This window comes from Lethenteron reissneri, chromosome 3 (genome assembly GCF_015708825.2).
Source record: "Lethenteron reissneri isolate LAM-NWPU_2019-01 chromosome 3, ASM1570882v1, whole genome shotgun sequence".
In the NCBI taxonomy this organism is placed as follows: Eukaryota; Metazoa; Chordata; class Hyperoartia; order Petromyzontiformes; family Petromyzontidae; genus Lethenteron; species Lethenteron reissneri.
This window is the reverse complement of record NC_083781.1, coordinates 13,398,000-13,416,908: the sequence shown is the minus strand read 5'-3', so window position 1 is coordinate 13,416,908 and position 18,909 is coordinate 13,398,000. Positions and strand designations below refer to the sequence as shown.

Genomic DNA, 18,909 nt, shown 5'->3' with positions numbered 1-18,909 from the left:
TCAACGGATGCGACACCGAGCCACGCAAACGCTGCTCAGAGAATGGGACCCCCCCCGAACTCCCCCCACCCCCACTCGCATCACCCGGCTCCTTCTCCTGAAACCGGGGCTCAGGGACACCCTTTTTCCCTTCACCGACGATACTCACTGACCGGCGCAGTGAAGTGCGGTCAGACAAGGCCCCATTAACGACGTGGCACGGGGAAGGCTTTCGCTCAGCGGTGGAGCGAGCCAAGGGTCCGTCAAGTTTGTTTGTTGTCAAATAGTTGGCCCTGCTGCGACTTTGCGTGCAGTTGGGGCTTCATCAGCGCGTCAATGGCACTTGGCGTTGATGGCGCGCAGCTGTAGAAGTGGGGCTTGTCAACGACCACGCAGACAACAACGGCGATTCTCACCGTCACCCCGCTCACCCACTTCCAATCCTCGTTGTCCGCGGGATTCGTTTTTCCCTTTAAATGAGCGAGCTTTCAGCGCGCGCTCGAAACTTACTTACGAACGATGACGATTCGAATCTGAAACAAGAAAGAGCCAGCTCAGCCAAGTCACTTGAGATAAAAAATTAACGATGTACTCATAGTTAAACCCTGCTGTCACCACAATTTAAATGTACAATTAACTTCAAAGGGAATCAATCATTTGTCCGAGGTCAAGAGGTCATCAGGGCCAACGCTGTCGTTGCTGCCACACCACACACATTGCCATCGCCTCCTTCCTGCTGCCAGAATCGTCAGCCATTCCGCCGGTCTGCTCTCCCAGTCCCATCGTCACCTCTATCTGGCTCAAGGTGTCTGCATGTCCTTCAGGAAACGCTCTTGGCGTGTTAACATCGCCGCCATCTGGCGTTACGCCCGTCCCTCCGTTACCGACCTCGCAGTGCCCCCCAAACGCTCCCAGGCGAGCCCGGTACGCCCCCTCGTGAGCCGGCAATCCCCACGGCACCTGTCTCCCGGCACGGTCACCTTGAGTTGGTAATGCGCCGCTGCCAAAGCGAGGGAGAGATGGGACGTTCGCCAAAGAGCTAAATCCGTTCGGGAAAATTGATCGCAACATTTTGTTTCAACGGCGACCTGGCAGACGGCGTTGATCTGCATCGCTGCGGCTGCCGAGAGATTAAGAATCGATGCGGGCGACAGCTGCACCTCCACAGTGATTTTGTAAAGTTGTATTCGGATGCTCGAACTGACCGGCAAGGCAGCACAACAACAGATTCCTGAATCCTCCTGTGCAGAGCGTTTCATGTGAACCCGCCCCTCCACCCCACCCCACCCTGACATGCGTCGGTTTGTTTCTATGTCCTCCTGTTTACCTTCCATACGCCAAACACTTATGACTGGAACTTGGCAATCGTTTGAATGCAGGCCACCCTGAAAAAGTGTGGAAACACAGCAAAGCTTTCCACGTAAACAAGAGACTTCATCATCATTGTTACACAACAAACATCAACTGCTGTTAAACAATACACGTGCCAAAAGATTATTATTATTTCTTTTCCAAGATGACAAACACGAGCACGAGTTGAGAGAGAAAGCGGATGGTTTCAAGGCCTCGTTACGCAAAGATTCAGGAAGCCCTTTCAATTTTAATTTCTCCATCAGGAGAAAACGCTCCATGTAACAACATCGCAATATCTCTCCTGCGCACGCCAGACACGCCACCACAAACTCTTTGAGGCGGTCAGCCGTTTTGCTTCGTTTGAAAATAACATTCCTGGCGCTCATGGTTTTTCAATCAAATTCAATTCCGTGTTATGGCACACCAGAGGCTCGGTGGGCACCCACAAATATTGGGACAGTTTAAATGTGGCGAGGATGAGAACAGCCCAGAGGAGACCCTGCAGGAGACAGGAGGGAGGCCTTCATCCAGCAGTGGATAGATCGTGGCTGATGAGCACTGAGTAAGGTCCTGGTTGATACAGAGTGATGAAAAGTAGAATTACCTGGGCCCCCAGATTCTGGAATTGGTGGCAGGTGACCGACGCTACAACTGCCCTGCTGGTGCAATTACCACCATGCTGGTGCCACCATCCAGGTAACCACGATCACATCCAGTTACCATAGCCACCATCCAGGTAACCACGATCACATCCATTTACCATAGCCACCATCCAGGTAACCACGATCACATCCAAATACCATAGCTACCATCCAGGTAACCACGATCACATCCAGTTACCATAGCCACCATCCAGATAACCACGATCACATCCAGTTACCATAGCGACCATCCAGGTAAGCACGATCACATCTAGTTACCATAGCCACCATACAGGTAACCACGATCATATCCAATTACCATAGCCACCATCCAGGTAACCACGATCACATCCAGTTACCATAGCCACCATCCAGATAACCACGATCACATCCAGTTACCATAGCCACCATCCAGGTAACCACGATCACATCCAGTTACCATAGCCACCATACAGGTAACCACGATCATATCCAGTTACCATAGCCACCATCCAGGTAACCACGATCACATCCAGTTACCATAGCCACCATCCAGATAACCACGATCACATCCAGTTACCATAGCCACCATCCAGGTAACCACGATCACATCCAGTTACCATAGCCACCATCCAGGTAACCACGATCACATCCAGTTACCATAGCCACCATCCAGGTAACCACGATCACATCCAGTTACCATAGCGACCATCCAGGTAACCACGATCACATCCAGTTACCATAGCCACCATCCAGGTAACCACGATCACATCCAGTTACCATAGCCACCATCCAGGTAACCACGATCACATCCAGTTACCATAACCACCATCCAGGTAACCACGATCACATCCAGTTACCATAGCCACCATCCAGGGTAACGTAGCCACCACGTGGCCAGCACAGGTAATGCGCTGCCACCGCCACCACAACATTCAGATGCCCCAACTGCTGACCTGGGTAACGGCCCAGGCCTTTCTTTGTGCAAGACAAATAGACAATTTGTATAGGTAAGTAAATAAATATATCACGTACCACCGCCTGTCTCTTTACAAAGAACATACATTCACGACAGCAGCCTGAGGGCCTTCTGGACTAAAAAACGAACTTCTAAAGCTTTTGTTCAAGCAGACAAACTCCACTGAGCCCTGAAGGAGAATGAACTGGACACTAAAATTATTTATTATGAAAGAGAGGGGGAACCCCCAGGGCTGCTTCAGATGTTGATCGCAACCCACGTTGGCTGTGGCCGGGAATCAAACTCAGGCCACCAGGTTTATCACGCAGTTTGCTAACCGCTGCTCCACCACTCCATCCCAGATAGACACACTGCACGATCGATTTATCGTTGTGACAAACCAAGACACGCGATAAATGCCGGCCAATGTGATATTTAAATCACGCAGAACAAAACCAAATTAATTAAAGATTTCCAACAAGTGAACACAACCAATTGTAAGCCCATCTTTCCGTCATCGCCGCTTCTCTCCGATATGCATCCTCAGTTCAACCGTGCAAGTGGTCAGTTGATGATGTCACACAAAGACAAAGATCTCCCGCGTAGCCTGTAACAGACTGTCGGGCCAAGTGCTGCTAGCGAGTAGTACCTATGAAGGCCGGCACGGCACACGAGGGGGTGGGTGGCCAGTACCATGCCCCGGCCGCCTCTGTCTCCCTAGTGACGATGTTTACACACCGCACCAGGTACTCATTTGAGGCCGAATAGACCCAGGGGAGGCCCAGGAAAGGTCCAGACAACCGTCACCGATGTTGGCCGTGAGCAGGAATCGAACCCCGGTGGGCCGGGTGCGTAGCGCAGCGTGGCGCTCCCCACGACGCCACACGCCACACACAGAGACAAACAAACCCGCATGGCCACACACCCGTGACACGGCCACACACCCGGGACAATACAGTCACAGCTCCCGTGTAGCCCTGAACTCAATTTTGGGGGAAATTCTGTTGGCGGGCACCGATTTAAGGCCGCCGTGGTACATAAGGTGGTGATGTGGCCAGGACCATGCATCACCGCTTTTGTTTACCCACATTTAAGGCTGAGTCAATCTAGGGGAGGCCCAAGGCCAGTTCAGATATCACTCACCGCTGACGGTATGTGTGTCCGGGAATCAGATATGCCATCAGCGGCGCAGTGCGCAAACCACTGCGTCACCGCTGCCGATTCACACACAAAGATGCCCCATATAGCCTAAAGAGCCTTTTGGGGCAAGTGCTGTTACGTGCACACACACACATACGTGTGCGGGCATGCAATATCATAAAATAGATCTGCTAGCACGTAAATAACTCACAATGTAGGTGGCTGGCAAGAATTCAAGAGATCGGAGGAGATATTTTCACATTCCTTTCGTAGCCACAAGTGAAGTGACATTGCTACAAACTGGAATGGCTGGATTCTGGGGAATTGCAATCTTTGTATTCACCTTCCACGCGTCTCTTAGGTTTTTTTTATATGTACGTTGAACTTCTTTCGCGTCGTACACAAACAACCGCGCTAATCGGAGGAGCAGGAGGGGTAGGACAACAAACTAAACGCAAAGATGTGTTCTCAAGAAATTCGTTTTCAATCGAGATTATTTTAAAGCGCACAGCTCCAGTGGCTTCCGAATATTGGAAGAGCGTTCCAGACGGCCGCAGAAGCGCATCTGAAAGCGCCGCGCGATGCGTCGACCGCTGTCTTTGTTCGACGGTTGAGCCAAAATCCGCGAGGATGCCCGGAGTTGGCGTGATGGTTCATGGTCCTTGACGAGACCAGCGAGGTGTCGCGGTTCATTTGTGACGAGCGCTTTGCGCGTAACGAGTGCCACCTTCTCAAGGTGTTCGTTCGGCAACCTGAAGCTCGGCGAGCACCGGGCGGACACGGTCGGATCTCGCGGCTCCCGACACGAAGGATGCTGCACACGCTGCAGTCGCGTAATGGAAGCAATAATCGGCAGAGTAATCAATAACTTAACTAATCGGATTACAGCGCGTCTCTGCTCTCAAGTCAGGGAGGGGACAGCACGGGTTTGACCTTGAGTCCGAGAGCGTGTCAGTGTGCGAGTGTGTCAGTGTGTGAGTGTGTGAGTGTGTGAGCGTGTGAGCGTGTGTGAGCGTGTGAGCGTGTGAACGTGTGAGCGTGTGAGTGTGTGAGTGTGTGAGCGTGTGAGCGTGTGTGAGCGTGTGAGCGTGTGAACGTGTGAGCGTGTGAGTGTGTGAGCGTGCGAGTGTGTGAGCGTGCGAGTGTGTGAGTATGTGTGTGAACGTGTGAGCGTGTGAGCGTGTCAGTGTGTGAGCGTGTGCGTATGTGAGTGAGTGAGCGTGTGTGTGTGAGTGTGTGAGCGTGTGAGTGTGTGAGCGTGTCCGTGTGCGAATGTGTGAACGTGTGCATGAGTGAGCGTGTGAGTGTGTGAGTGTTGCAGTGTGTGAGTGTGTGAGTGTTGCAGTGTGTGAGTGTTGCAGTGTGTGAGTGTTGCAGTGTGTGAGTGTGTCAGTGTGAGTGTGTGTGAGCGAGTCAGTGTGTGAGTGTGTGAGCGTGTGCGTGAGTGAGCGTGTGTGCGCGTCAACGTGTGAGCGTGTCAGCGTGTGAGTATGTGAGTGAGTGAGCGTGTGAGTGTGTGAGTGTGTGAGTATGTGAGTGAGTGTGTGAGTGAGTGTGTGAGTGTGTGAGCGTGTGAGCTTCTCAGTGTGTGAGTGTGTGAGCGTGCGAGCGTGTCAGTGTGTGAGCGTGTCAGTGTGTGTGTGAGTGAGCGTGTGTGAGTGTGTGAGCGTGTGAGTGTGCGAGTGTGTCAGTGTGTGAGTGTGTGAGTGAGTGTGTGAGTATGTGAGTGAGTGAGCGTGTGAGTGTGTGTGTGAGTGAGCGTGTGAGTGTGTGAGTGTGTCAGTGTGTGTGTAAGTGAGCGTGTGAGTGTGTGTGTGAGTGAGCGTGTGAGTGTGTCAGTGTGTGTGTGAGTGCGCATGTGAGTATGTGAGTGTGTGAGCGTGAGTGGATGTGCTTTGGCTCCACAGCAGCTAAGTAACAAGGGGCGAGCTGCCGGGGTAGTTGTATAACCAGCAGAACTTTAATAAGCCCTCTCAGGGCGCCTTGCTGTCGTGACCGGACGGGCTGCTGTGAGCAGGAATGCCTCGCTAGCTCCGTCCAGGCTGTGCTCGTGCGAGATGCAGCGAGGGAGGGAGGGGAGGGAGGAGAGGGAAGGGAGGGGAGGGAGGGGAGGGCAGGGAGGAGAGGGAGGGGAGGGAGGAGAGGGGAGGGAGGAGAGGGAGGGGAGGGAGCAGAAGGAGGGGAGGGAGGAGAGGGGAGGGAGGAGAGGGGAGGGAGGAGAGGGAGGGAGGAGAGGGAGGAGAGGGAGGAAGCAGAGGGAGGAGAGGGAGGGGAGGGAGCAGAGGGAGGGGAGGGAGGAGAGGGGAGGGAGGAGAGGGAGGAGAGGGAGGGGAGGGAGCAGAGGGAGGGGAGGGAGGAGAGGGGAGGGAGGAGAGGGGAGGGAGGAGAGGGAGGAAGGAGAGGGAGGAGAGGGAGGGGAGGGAGCAGATGGAGGGGAGGGAGGAGAGGGGAGGGAGGAGAGGGGAGGGAGGAGAGGGAAGGGAGGAGAGGGAGGGAGGAGAGGGAGGAGAGGGAGGAAGCAGAGGGAGGAGAGGGAGGGGAGGGAGCAGAGGGAGGGGAGGGAGGGGAGGGAGGAGAGGGGCGGGAGGAGAGGGGAGGGAGGAGAGGGAGGGAGGAGAGGGGAGGGGAGGGAGGGAGGAGAGGGAGGAGAGGGGAGGGAGGGAGGGGAGGGGAGGGGAGGGGAGGGAGGAGAGGGGAGGGAGCAGAAGGGACGGAGGAAAGGGGAGGGAGGAGAGGGGAGGGGATGGAGGAGGTGGAGGGCAGGCAGGGAGTGAGGGAGTGAGGTGAGGGGAGGGAGTGAGGTAGTGAGGAGAGGGGAGGGAGTGAGGGAGTGAGGGGAGGGAGTGAGCGGAGGGAGGGAGTGATGGGAGTGATGGGAGTGAGGGGAGTGAGGGGAGGGAGTGGAGGGGCACAGTCACTAACATCTTCAGCCACAGACGTCTGTCCCCTCACTCTGCACTCCCTGGCTGCCAATCACCACGCTGCCTCGGGGAACACGACAACCACAGACAGACAGACACACTTACCCTGCGTCTCTCTTTGTGCACGCGTGTCTTTGTATTTCCGCTTCATATTGAACTTTGATTTAATGCTGATTTATGTTTGCGTAATATCTATCCATTGGTACAGTTGTGTTTTTATTTTGGTCCGATTCCTATTCACCTCAATGCTGAACTTTATTTTATTTGTTTGGCAATTGCCATTTTGGTGACGAGACTTATCCTGGACTCCTGAATTCTCACCGGGTTCAGTAAAATAAAAACCTGACGGCGTGTAGCGAGTTACGTGGTGCAGCGTGTCAGCTTCAGCACCGGGAGGCATAGGTGCTCGCTAACAGCACTTACCCCCACAGTCTGTGATAATTACTCGTAATTAATACTCATACACAGAGAATATACGGTACGTATTTTTTCCGTGTGTACGTGAGTTTCTCTGTGTTTGTGTGTATATATCTGTGTGTGTGTGCGTGCTGGCATAGTAGGGGTGCACAGGTGGTGCATCGGCCAGTCGTCTCAGTCAGTCGACCCGTGGCACCTGGGTCTGTCCCGTGACCTCCTGCCAGCGGGTGTTCAACACTTCACGTGGCCTTAACGTGCACCTAGCCTGGCACAAGCGCCGTGGTGACGTCACCGCCACTTAGTGGTGAATGGCGGTTGTTGTTGTTGCTGCGTGTGCTGCAGATTGCAGAATCAGATCATAAATCGCTGGATGGCTCTGTGCACGAGGAGAACACTTTCCGAGTGAATGTGGACATTTGAATCCAGCGGAGAGGCGCGGTGCACGTTGAGAAGCCCCAAACTCCGACAGGCGAGCTGGTGATGAGCGCTTGCTCGACTCGTGCCTCTGCTCGGGGTCAAACTCACGGTCGGGGGTCGCCAGCTCAGCTCAGGGCCACTTTGCGAGACCCACTCGAACCTGCCATGCAAACGTGGAATTTCCACCACTGGCTCAGGGCCACTGCCGACGGAAAACGAACGCCGGCCCAAACAGTCGTCGAGAGCGTTGGAGATGCGTCGGCTTCCCCGTCCCGTGTGTCGGCGCGTCTGTCTGTCCAAGCGTCTCTGTGTCGGCCTCTCTGTTTGCCTTTCCACGGGACCACACAGTCCACTACGCAAGCGGTGGCCTCGGCCGGCCGCCCTCGACGCTCGCCGTTCACGGTGGGCGGGTGGCCAGGAGAGAGATTTTAACAGCGGCAGCAGCAGCAGGGACATGGATGTGAGCCAGAATTTACAGGGGAGAAGGAAACATGGGGAAATAAGTGGAGCTACAGCACCGACTTTATTTATGACTAGGTAAGGGCTCATTGAGAATAAGACTCCCGTTGTTTAAGGGGAGACATCGGTTAAGAATAAAATAAATGGACAGGGACAACATTCGGCAATGATTGCAAATCTAAACTGCTAAGTTTCACAAACTGTGTTATTAAGCAGTGAAGATGTTACCCGTGTGATATCGAAGTTAAACGAGAAAATCGCGAAACTGTGCTGCCAGTTGTGCACAAGAACATCAGATGACAACGTTTTAGAGCGGGGACACTATTCAAAATCAACAACGTGAACCAGACAATGTCCGTGAGAGGGAGAAGTCTTCAAATAGAAGAGATACTCCTCTTTGGGTCTTTCAGTGAAGCCACGTAGATAAAAAAAATACTAAAAAAATCATGACGCTTTGATTGCAACACAGCCAATCGTCTTCAGGTGAAAAAATACAGCAGGCGGACTGCCGAGGCAGGAAGAAAAATATAGCGAGAATGAATTCCTGCAGTCACGAAAGCTTTAAGTGAAAATAGAAAAGACTTGAGGTATTGTTCCACGTCCGTGAGAGAGCACGTGCACAATTTCGTCAGGTCCTGCAATTCTCATATCAAGACTCTACGACACATTTGGCCACTAATGAGTCGTGATATAGCCACCTATCGAAATTATCGATAGCAATCTTTTTTTTTACATCACAATTGACATCACAGTATGGTATTTCCGTGAATAAACAATGCCATCGGACCCAAGGTCGAGATGGTCCGAAACTCTTTGGATCATCAAGGTCATAAAGGTCATCAAGGTAATCAAGCTCATCAAGCTCATCAATGTCATCAAGGTCAAGGCCATCATGGTCATAAAGGTCACCAAGGTCATCACGGTCATCAACGTCTTCGCCGCGTCATGCTGGGAAGGAACTGCGGTAACTTTCCAGCATTTGAGAAGCCGGATAACCTGGCATCCACCGGTTTAAAATGGGTACCGATTAATCGATCGTGGGAAACCAAATCGATCCAAATCGACTCTTCGTTTTGTGACACCGGAGAGGAGGAGGAGTAGGAGGCGTTTGGCCACTCGAGTGGTCTCTCTCTCTCTCTCTACCGCGCCGCAAGCTGCTTTGTTGCCATCGGAAGACGGCAAAAACAACATCGTGGCACCGCAGAGGATCACGAACACGGCGCTCGGGAAACGCTCTCCGCCTTGTGGCTTGACACGCGGCGCGGCGTTAAACATCAAAGAGGAAACAAACAATTGTTTATTTATATAACCCGGGCCCCAAGGAATGCTGTTAGGTTTTTTTTTTTTAAAACGCGGCAGTCATTATACCCCACTGCAAGCTATTGTACAAAACACAGCGGTGTTATGTAATGCCGGGGAGTCGGGGCGAGCGCGAGTCTGAGATCGACAATAAAACGAGAAACTATTTCCATTTTATTTTTTCACCGGCTAAGGCCCACTGAGCTACGTAGCTCTTTTTCGGATGCGACCTGGCGATCGCAAATGACAGCTCAACGAAGCGGATTGTCATTACGTGGACATTTTATAGCAGTATCCACATACTCTAAACACGTGACGTTGATTCTTAATGTCCACGCGGCCACGGGAACACGCAAACTCCAAATATACAGCAGCAGGCGTCAGGGTCGGGATCTAACCCACGACCTCCTGCATTCCAGGCGACGTAGTTGACATCTCCTAACCACCGTGATAATGATGAGAGAGAGAGACACACAAACTCCAAATATACAGCAGCAGGCGTCAGGGTCGGGATAGAAACCCGCGACGTCCTAAATGCCAGGCGAGGTAGTTGACATCTCCTAGCCACCGTGATGATGATGATGAGAGACAGAGAGACGCAAACTCCAAATAAACAGCAGCAGGCGTCAGGGTCGGGATCGAACCCACGACCTCCTGCACGCCTGGCGAGGTAGTTAACATCTCGCCACCGCGGCCCCACGATTCAAGCCTGCAGATAAAACGTGGCCGTAAATGCCATTTACCGGATGGGAGGTGCGCAAAGCGTCGCAGAGCGAGAGGGCCGGCACGGGGAGGTCATCGGCACAGGGAGGTCATCGCCCCCGGGGCAGCACGACCCGACAAGCAGGGAGGGTGTAACGATTCTGCCGGCGGTGATCGCGGTTTCTTTGCCGTTGTTTCTGTCGTTGTCGTTTGTTTGATGTCGCTGCTGCTGCTGCCATTTAAAGCGGCTCCCTCAGGGAAACTTGAACTTGAGATCGCTTGAGGGTCATTCGCCGGCCGTGTTAATGCCACTTGGACTGGGAGAGGCGATGGTTCAAGTAAACCACGGAGTTTGCTGTCTGGCGAAGCGCCTGCAGTCATTACAGAGCCATCGACGCGGACCTAATCCGACCTCCGATTAACCACGGTTGGCTACGTACGGTGCAACAGAAGTTCAACGTACATACACGCATAGTCCAGTCTGCCCGTGGACTGGAAAACTATACTCGAAATAGAGGCTTGCCTCAGGACAATTTGAAAGGAATGTATTGACTATACGAGGCTTAGGAAGACTTACAGATCAATAAATAACTATATAATCCCCCAAAATCGAATTGAGGAATTTCATGTACAATTTGTGTCAAATGTTTATTGGCGATGGTCCGTCAAGATATTGGGACGGAAGGGAGACGGGGGCGGTTAATCGCAATAGCCGAGCACACGACCCAACACAGGGTCAAAACGTCATGCGGCCAGCAATGAGCAGCACTTAAATCGCGGGTCTAATCAGCGAGGGGGAAACGCGTTTATGAGCGAAGGGAGCGCGGTTAAGGGGGAGTTGGGAGCGGCGCGAGGGGAACGAGGTGGGAGCGAGGAACGGGAGAGGGCTCACCGTGGCACAGCGGAGGCGCCGCGAGGCCGAGCAAGTGCGGACAGGGCTCGTGACAATCTCACCGCAGCGCTCTTCTCACAAACTCCACCTTCTCGTGATACAGCAAAACCGCGCACTCCGACGGAAAGACGGCCGGGTGACGTTGGGAGTTGCCGGATTAAAAACACACAACACGAGCGTGTACTTTACGCACATTACAAAGAAAATACCACATTCACGAATTAAACATGAATGACGCAACGAGAAAAGGGAGTTTAAATTACTTTGCCTTTTTGGCAGATCGTCCTTTCTAATAATTTCCATTGGCAACTGTTTAACAAAGCGCGCGTGCCATGACGCTTGTACGCATACACAAAGATCCCCTGTACACGTATAGCCTGCACCGGCTGTTGGGTCAAGTGCTGGCGAGCGAGCACCTGTTAAAGCTGGAGCGGCACACTCGGGAGCGGTGCGGCCAGCACCACAACCCGACCACCTTTGTCTCCCCAGTGCCGATGTTAACAAACAGCATCAGGAACTCGTTCAAATATTTAGAGGCCGAAGATCAGTTGCGGTATTTGTCACCGATATTGGTCACGAGCGGGAGTCAAACTCGGGCCGCCGGGTTTGTGGCGCAGTGCACTCAGCACTGCACTACCACTCCACAAACACAGACACACGCACATATACACACAGGCACAGATCTCCTGTATAGCCTGCACAGGCTGTTGGGTCAAGGGCTGCTAGCGAGCATTTATTATGTCTGGTACGGCACACGAGGGAGTGGGTGACCAGCACCACACCCGGGCACCTTTGTCTCCCGCGTTGGGTATGCTTACACATCACACCAGGTAGTCATTTGAGGCCGAGACGACCTAGGAAGAGGCTTAGGACCAGTTCGAATAATCGTCACCGGTGTTGGCCGTGAGAGGGAATCGAACACGGTTCCGTTGGTTTCTTAGCGCAGCGCGCTAACCGCTGCGCCACCGCTCCCCGCACGAATACATTCACGCAAACAGGCAAACACTCGTACAATGGAAGTGACGAGGGGGACTGGAGGTGCCTCTCGGTGCTTGAACGGATAATCTCTCCAGCCGGATAAGCACTAAGCAGGTAATTCGAGGCTTCACACTGCCGACTGCGTTCTAATTGTGACTCTCATGCCTGCCCGCGTCATAAGCACGCAGCGACACGCGTAGCGACACACACAGAGACACACGCGCACAGCGACACGCGCAGCGACACACGCAGAGACACACACAGCGACACGCACAGCGACACGCGCAGCGATACACACAGAGACACACACAGCGACATACACGCACAGCGACACACGCAGCGACACACGCAGAGACACACACAGCGACACACGCACGACACATGCAGAGACACACACAGAGACACACACGCAGAGACACACACAGAAACACACGCGCACGACACACACACAGTGACACACACACGACACACGCGCACAGCGACATGCGCAATGAAACACGCGCACGACACACGCGTACAGCGACACACGCAGAGACACACACAGCGACACACGCTGCCTCCTGCGTTCATGGATGTAAACAATCATCGCTTTATAATAGACTTCATTCATTGATCATCAGCCATGATCTATCCTCTTCTGGATGAGCACCCCCCACCCAAGCCGTCGCCATCTCTCACGGCCTCGCGATGTGACGATCTGCCCGGCACGCGCACACGAGCCCATTTCATCGCTCCATCTTCCACGTCCTGAACTAAAACTATTTTTATTTCACCAGGCGCAAGGTCCCCAGAGCTCTGTAGCTTTTTTTCAGAAGCGAGCTGACCACAAATGACAGCTCAACGAAGTGCGTTATCATCACGTGGACATTTATAGGCGCCAAATACACGAAATGCCTGATGTCGATTCTAAATATGCAGGGGAAAACCGCAGGACACGGAGAAAAATCCACGCAATCACGGGGAAAAACAATTGAAACAACAAATATACAGCAGCAGCAGGCATCAGGGTCGTGATCGAACCCACGACCTCCTGTATACCCGGCGAGGTAGTTAACATCTCATAGCCACCGTGGTGATGATGATGAGAGAGACACGCAAACTCCAAATATACAGCAGCAGGCGTCAGGGTCGTGATCGAACCCACGACCTCCTGTATACCAGGCGAGGTAGTTAACATCTCATAGCCACCGTGGTGATGATGATGAGAGAGACACGCAGACTCCAAATATACAGCAGCAGGCGTCAGGGTCGTGATCGAACCCACGACCTCCTGTACACCAGGCGAGGTAGTGAACATCTCAGCCACCGTGATGATGATGAGAGAGAGACAGGCAAACTCCAAATATACAGCAGCAGCAGGCGTCAGGGTCATGATCGAACCCACGACCTCCTGTATACCAGGCGAGGTAGTGAACATCTCACAGCCACCGCGGCCCACCCCGTGTGCACACAACGCTCCTTTCTCCATTTCCACTGGGCGCTCGCTAATCTCCTGCAAGTACAGTTTGGAGTCATCGTCGCCCAGTGAGATTAACGGCGACTGCCTCGCTTGGCTGACGGTGCCCGCGACAGCCCCCCAGTAGTGACCGAAGGAATCAAACCTCGTGACAAGCGCTGCCCCTCACGCGATTACACCATTCGCAAGCCGAGACGCGAAACGTAATTCATATTTAAGGCAACATTGCTCACGATAAGCCCAGGGCATCATCGCTAGTATTAGGACGCGCTTGCGTCATGATGACATCTATTCATTAAAAAAAATTGGAACGAGCTGCATTGCGATGTTTTCCCGATTCCTTTTTCTTTTGTTTCTGGGAGGAAACTGGAACACCCTGAGATACGCGAGGCGCACGTGCGCCGAACCCTGGCCGCCTCGCAGCCCATCGCGTTCGGGAGTTCCGCCAAATCTCTACGCGATCCACCAGCCCTCGCTCCCAAGGCGCTGCATCAGAGGTGTGCACCTCCACGCCCGGCTCTCTCGTCGGCGCATCACCATGGCCACCAGAGGAGACTCCGGCTCCAGCCCGGGATATGTGTTTAACTCCGGCTCCAGGTTTTCTGTGTCTCAGGTGATGCGCGCAGGTGTTTAAGGGAATGATTGGAATGTGGCGGCAGCGGCTTCACCAGGGGTCTCTCTCTCGACGCGTCCGCGTGAAATTCATCACCGTAGCACCGTTTCTCAATCGTCGCTTTCACATCCCGAATGTTTACTCAAAGCGCGTGTCACCTTCAAGTGCAAAGGTCCGAGAAGGAGTCTCCAACCTCCTGGAATGGAGGCAGCAGGAGCGGTCACCGCTTGCGTCAAGGTCGCACGATTTAACCGATTTCTGTAAATACGGCACGGTCTGTATTCATGCGCACCACGTGTGCTTGTTTGCACTGCTTCGTCTTAGACTAATGTTAGCTTTCAGACCCATTCAATTTTTGCACAATGACGGAACACGTTTGCTTTGGATTTGCTTGCAACGTCGCAGTCTAAAGTAACGTTCACACCCAGGTTTGTTTTGCACAAAGAGATAAAGAGAAACACTGTGCAGGCTACGAATGAAGGAATCTGTGCCGTGCACCCATGCGCCCATTTCCTCTTGTCGCGCGACTCGTGAAGACGACCCTGCACAGAGTTACACAAACCAAACTCGAGTGCGGTGAGGTGTGAACCGTCAGGCATGTTAGGAATGACTGCCCAGTACAACCACGCGTACTCTGATGTAACAAGCCGACTACTCGGCTCAGCTACCCCTACCCCAATACAACCACACGTACTCTGGTGGAGCAAGTGGACTACTCCACTCAGCTATCCCAACACAACCACGCATAGTGTGATGTAACAAGCCGACTACTCCACTCAGCTACCCCAATACAACCACGTGCACTCTGGTGGAACTAGCAGACTGCCCCACTCAGCTACCCCAACACAACCACGTGTACTCTGGTGTAACTAGCAGACTACCCCACTCAGCTACCCCAACACAACCACGCGTAGTGTGATGTAACAAGCCGACTACGCCACTCAGCTTCCCCCCTGGGTGCCGTCGTGGAATGGTTCCCACCACCAAGGCAGCACACGGCAGCTGGAGCCCCGTGGCTTTAAACAAATGGCCAGAGCAGCGCTGCTGTCCACTGCAAGGCCCGCGGAGGTCTTTAGTGTGGCCCCCGACAAGACACTAAAGTGAAAACACCCCCCCCTCCATCATCACCATCACCATCATCACCACCATCACCATCGTCATGGTGCTGCTGTCAAACCCCACGATGGTTCCAAATGGTGCGGCGGTCCTCACGCTGACGATGTCTTAGTGCCCCCCCCTTGTTAAGGCTAAACGAGCGCTGGCCCCCCACAAGGGGACGGAGGCAGCGCGGTGTTGTCCCGCGCTGCGTCGCTCTCTCTCCTGCCCCCCCCCCCTCTCCCGCCCCCCCTCTCTCTTGCCCCCCCCCTTCCTGCCCCCCCTCTCTCCTGCCCCCCCCTCTCTCCTGCCCCCCCCTCTCCTGCCCCCTCCTCTTCTGCCCCCCCCTCTCCTGCCCCCCTCTCTCCCGCCCCCTCCCTCTCTCCCGCCCCCTCCGCTCGTTGTTTCGTAATCCGCAAACACGCGCACGTTTCGCATTTTCAGGTATTTAATCAGATTCCACGAGAAGAGTCGCGGCCTTCATTGTACAATGTGCGCCCCCCCCCCAGCCCGTCTGTTGTGTCGTGTGTGTTTAGTCGCTGCTGTTGCCACGAGCACTAAGTGTTGAGGTGCAACCCGGGGGGACAATGACGCTGTCATCCACAGCGCCACGACGGCCCCGTCAACAGTCTCGGGTTGAAAGTTGCACGCGACTTGGGCAAGTGCAGGGGAGTGCCTGTGCAGTGATGCAGAGGCATGCCGACTGATGCAAGCGGGGGGGGGGGGAGGAATGTTGGGGAATGTACACACACACACCGACACACACATACACACACACACCGACACACATACATACACACACACCGACATACACACACATACACACACACACCCACACACACCGACACACACATACACACCCACACACACACATCGACACACATATACCCACACACACACCATTACACATATAAACCCACAAAGACAAAGATCCCCCATATAGCCTTAACAGACTGTTGGGGCAAGTGCTGCTAACGAGCGCCTATGAAGGCCGGAACGGCACACAAGGGGGTGGGTGGCCCACACCACGCCCGGCCGCCTTTGTCTCTCCAATGGCGACATTTACGCATCGCACCAGGTACTCATTTGAGGCTGAGTCGACCTAGGGGAGGCACAGGACCGGTTCAGATATTCGCCACTGTTATTAGTCGTGAGCGGGGATCGAACTCCGGCCGAACGGTGCGCCGTGGAGTGCGCTAGCCACCGCATTACCGCCCCCCACAAACAGCTACGCACAGAGGCACACCATGATGTACACGCACATGCACGGCACACACAGAGACAGAGACAACACGCACGCACATGCACGGCACACACAAAGACAGAGACTATACACGCACGCACATGCACGGCACACACAAAGACAGAGACAACACGCACGCACATGCACGGCACACACAAAGACAGAGACAACACGCACGCACATGCACGGCACACACAAAGACAGAGACAACACGCACGCACATGCACGGCACACACCAAGACAGAGACAACACGCACGCACATGCACGGCACACACACAGACAGAGACAACACGCACGCACATGCACAGCACACACCAAGACAGAGACAACACGCACGCACGCACATGCACGGCACACACAAAGACAGAGACTATACACGCACGCACATGCACGGCACACACAAAGACAGAGACAACACGCACATGCACGGGATCTTCTGTCACACCAAGCGCTCCGTTTGTCTGCCGGAATGTGCCTCTGACACGCATTGTGCCGAGCTCCTCCGCAACTGGGAACGCTGTTTAAATCTTCTCCCCCTAGTTTTTGTTCCACGAGTGAAAAGGCCTCTTCAGTTCTCAGGAGAAGATTTACACAGCCGGGCGCTCTCGCTGTGTCTGTCTCTCTGTGTCTGTCTCTCTCTCTCTCTGTGTCTCTGTGTCTGTGTGTGTCCCTCTCTTCATGTCCCTCTCGGTGTGTGTCTCGTGTCTGTGTGTGTGTTTCTCTTTCTGTGTGTGTGTCTCGGTGTGTGTCTCTCTGTGTGTCTCTCGGTGTCTCGGTGTGTGTGTCTCTCGGTGTCTCGGTGTGTGCGTCTCGGTGTGTGTGTCTCGGTGTCTCTGTGTGTCTCGGTGTCTCTGTGTGTGTGTCTCTCTGTGTGTGTGTGTCTCTCTGTCTCTCTGTGTCTCGGTGTCTCTGTGTGTGTGTCTCTGTGTGTGTGTGTCTCTCTCTGTGTCTCGGTGTCTCTGTGTGTGTGTGTGTGTCTCTCTCTCTCTCTCTCTGTGTCTCGGTGTCTGTGTGTGTCTCTGTGTGTGTCTCTCTCTGTGTGTGTATGTGTGTCTCGGTGTCTCTGTGTGTGTGTGTCTCTGTGTGTGTCTCTCGCCATCTCAAGAATGCTGCAGGAATTCCGTACCCCTCAGTTATCGCAAAATAAGCGCCTTGTTTATTGACAGTGTTTGACTTATGACCGATTGCACACTCGTCTCATTCCTCTTTTTGCGTGCTTCTAAAATTAACGCTTTTGCCCCAAAAATACCGAGCGGAGGTTGCCGTTGTCAAAAAATGATCACAATGCACAGGGTACAGAAATACACAGAGCGTTTGCTTCATGGGCGTGTAACGCGTGTTTGCCCTGTTATTCATTGTCGCGTGGGTGGCTACGGAGTTGACGAGCAGGGGAGATGGAGCGACGAGGTGATGCAATTGAGCAATTGCATAATTCACAAGAGCGAGCGACGTCACGCCAAGGCAGCGGGTAAGAGCGTTCATCGCGGTTTTCGTTGTTCGGCTAATTGTCGAGTGAAGGATTTATCATTTTATCATTTGTTACATTTTTTTCTCGACTGGTAGTTTGTTCATCAAGGTTGTTGCCACTGCTTCCATTACAAACGCACAGCCTGCTTCTTCGTGTGCACTGCAAATCATAACCAAATATCAACGTGTAATGATGATTTTTTTTTAAATGCACAGCCTATTGTCAATTTTGCGGTGGCGACATATTAACTACCTCGCCTGGTATGCAGGAGGTCGTGGGTTCGATCCCAACCCTGACGCCTGCTGTATATTTGGAGTTTGCGTGTCTCTCTCATCATCTTCACGGTGGCTAGGAGATGTTAACTACCTCGCCTGGTATACAGGAGGTCGTGGGTTCAATCCTGACTGACGCCTGCTGTATATTTGGAATTTGCATCTCTCTCTCTCTCACCGTGGTCGCGTGGATTTTTCTCCGGTTTTCCCCTCCACATTTAGAATCAACGTCACGCGTTCAGAGTATTCGGTTGCTCGACATTTCCACGTGGTGATGATGATGCTGAGGAGCCACTGCGGCGAGCTACCAATTGTGGCCGGGTCGCTTCTGACAAAGAGCTACACGTCGCTCAGTGGGGCCTTGCCCGTTAGAACAACAAGTAGTTTCGTTTATAGTTGTAGGACTGTGAGATGCTACTTGCCAATGATTGTCGTTGGACCATACTTGACCATGACGATCAGTAGCGGTTATCAAAGGAAGGCAGGAGGAGAGTGGGGGGAGGGGCGGGCGGGCGGGGGGGGGCCCTGGACAGCTTCAGTCGTCACTCACCACCGACGGTAGCCACGGGTGGCCGGGAATGGAAGTGATTGTGATGCAACGCGACATAGTGGGCAGTGCAGCAATT

The 18,909-nt window shown here is 53.5% G+C and overlaps 1 protein-coding gene across 1 annotated transcript in view; it reads right to left on the bottom strand.

Annotated features, from left to right (window-relative positions):
• The window catches only part of LOC133347130 (myosin phosphatase Rho-interacting protein-like), a 116,535-nt gene that overhangs the window by 65,224 nt on the left and 32,402 nt on the right, over positions 1-18,909 (bottom strand). The window lies entirely within an intron of this gene.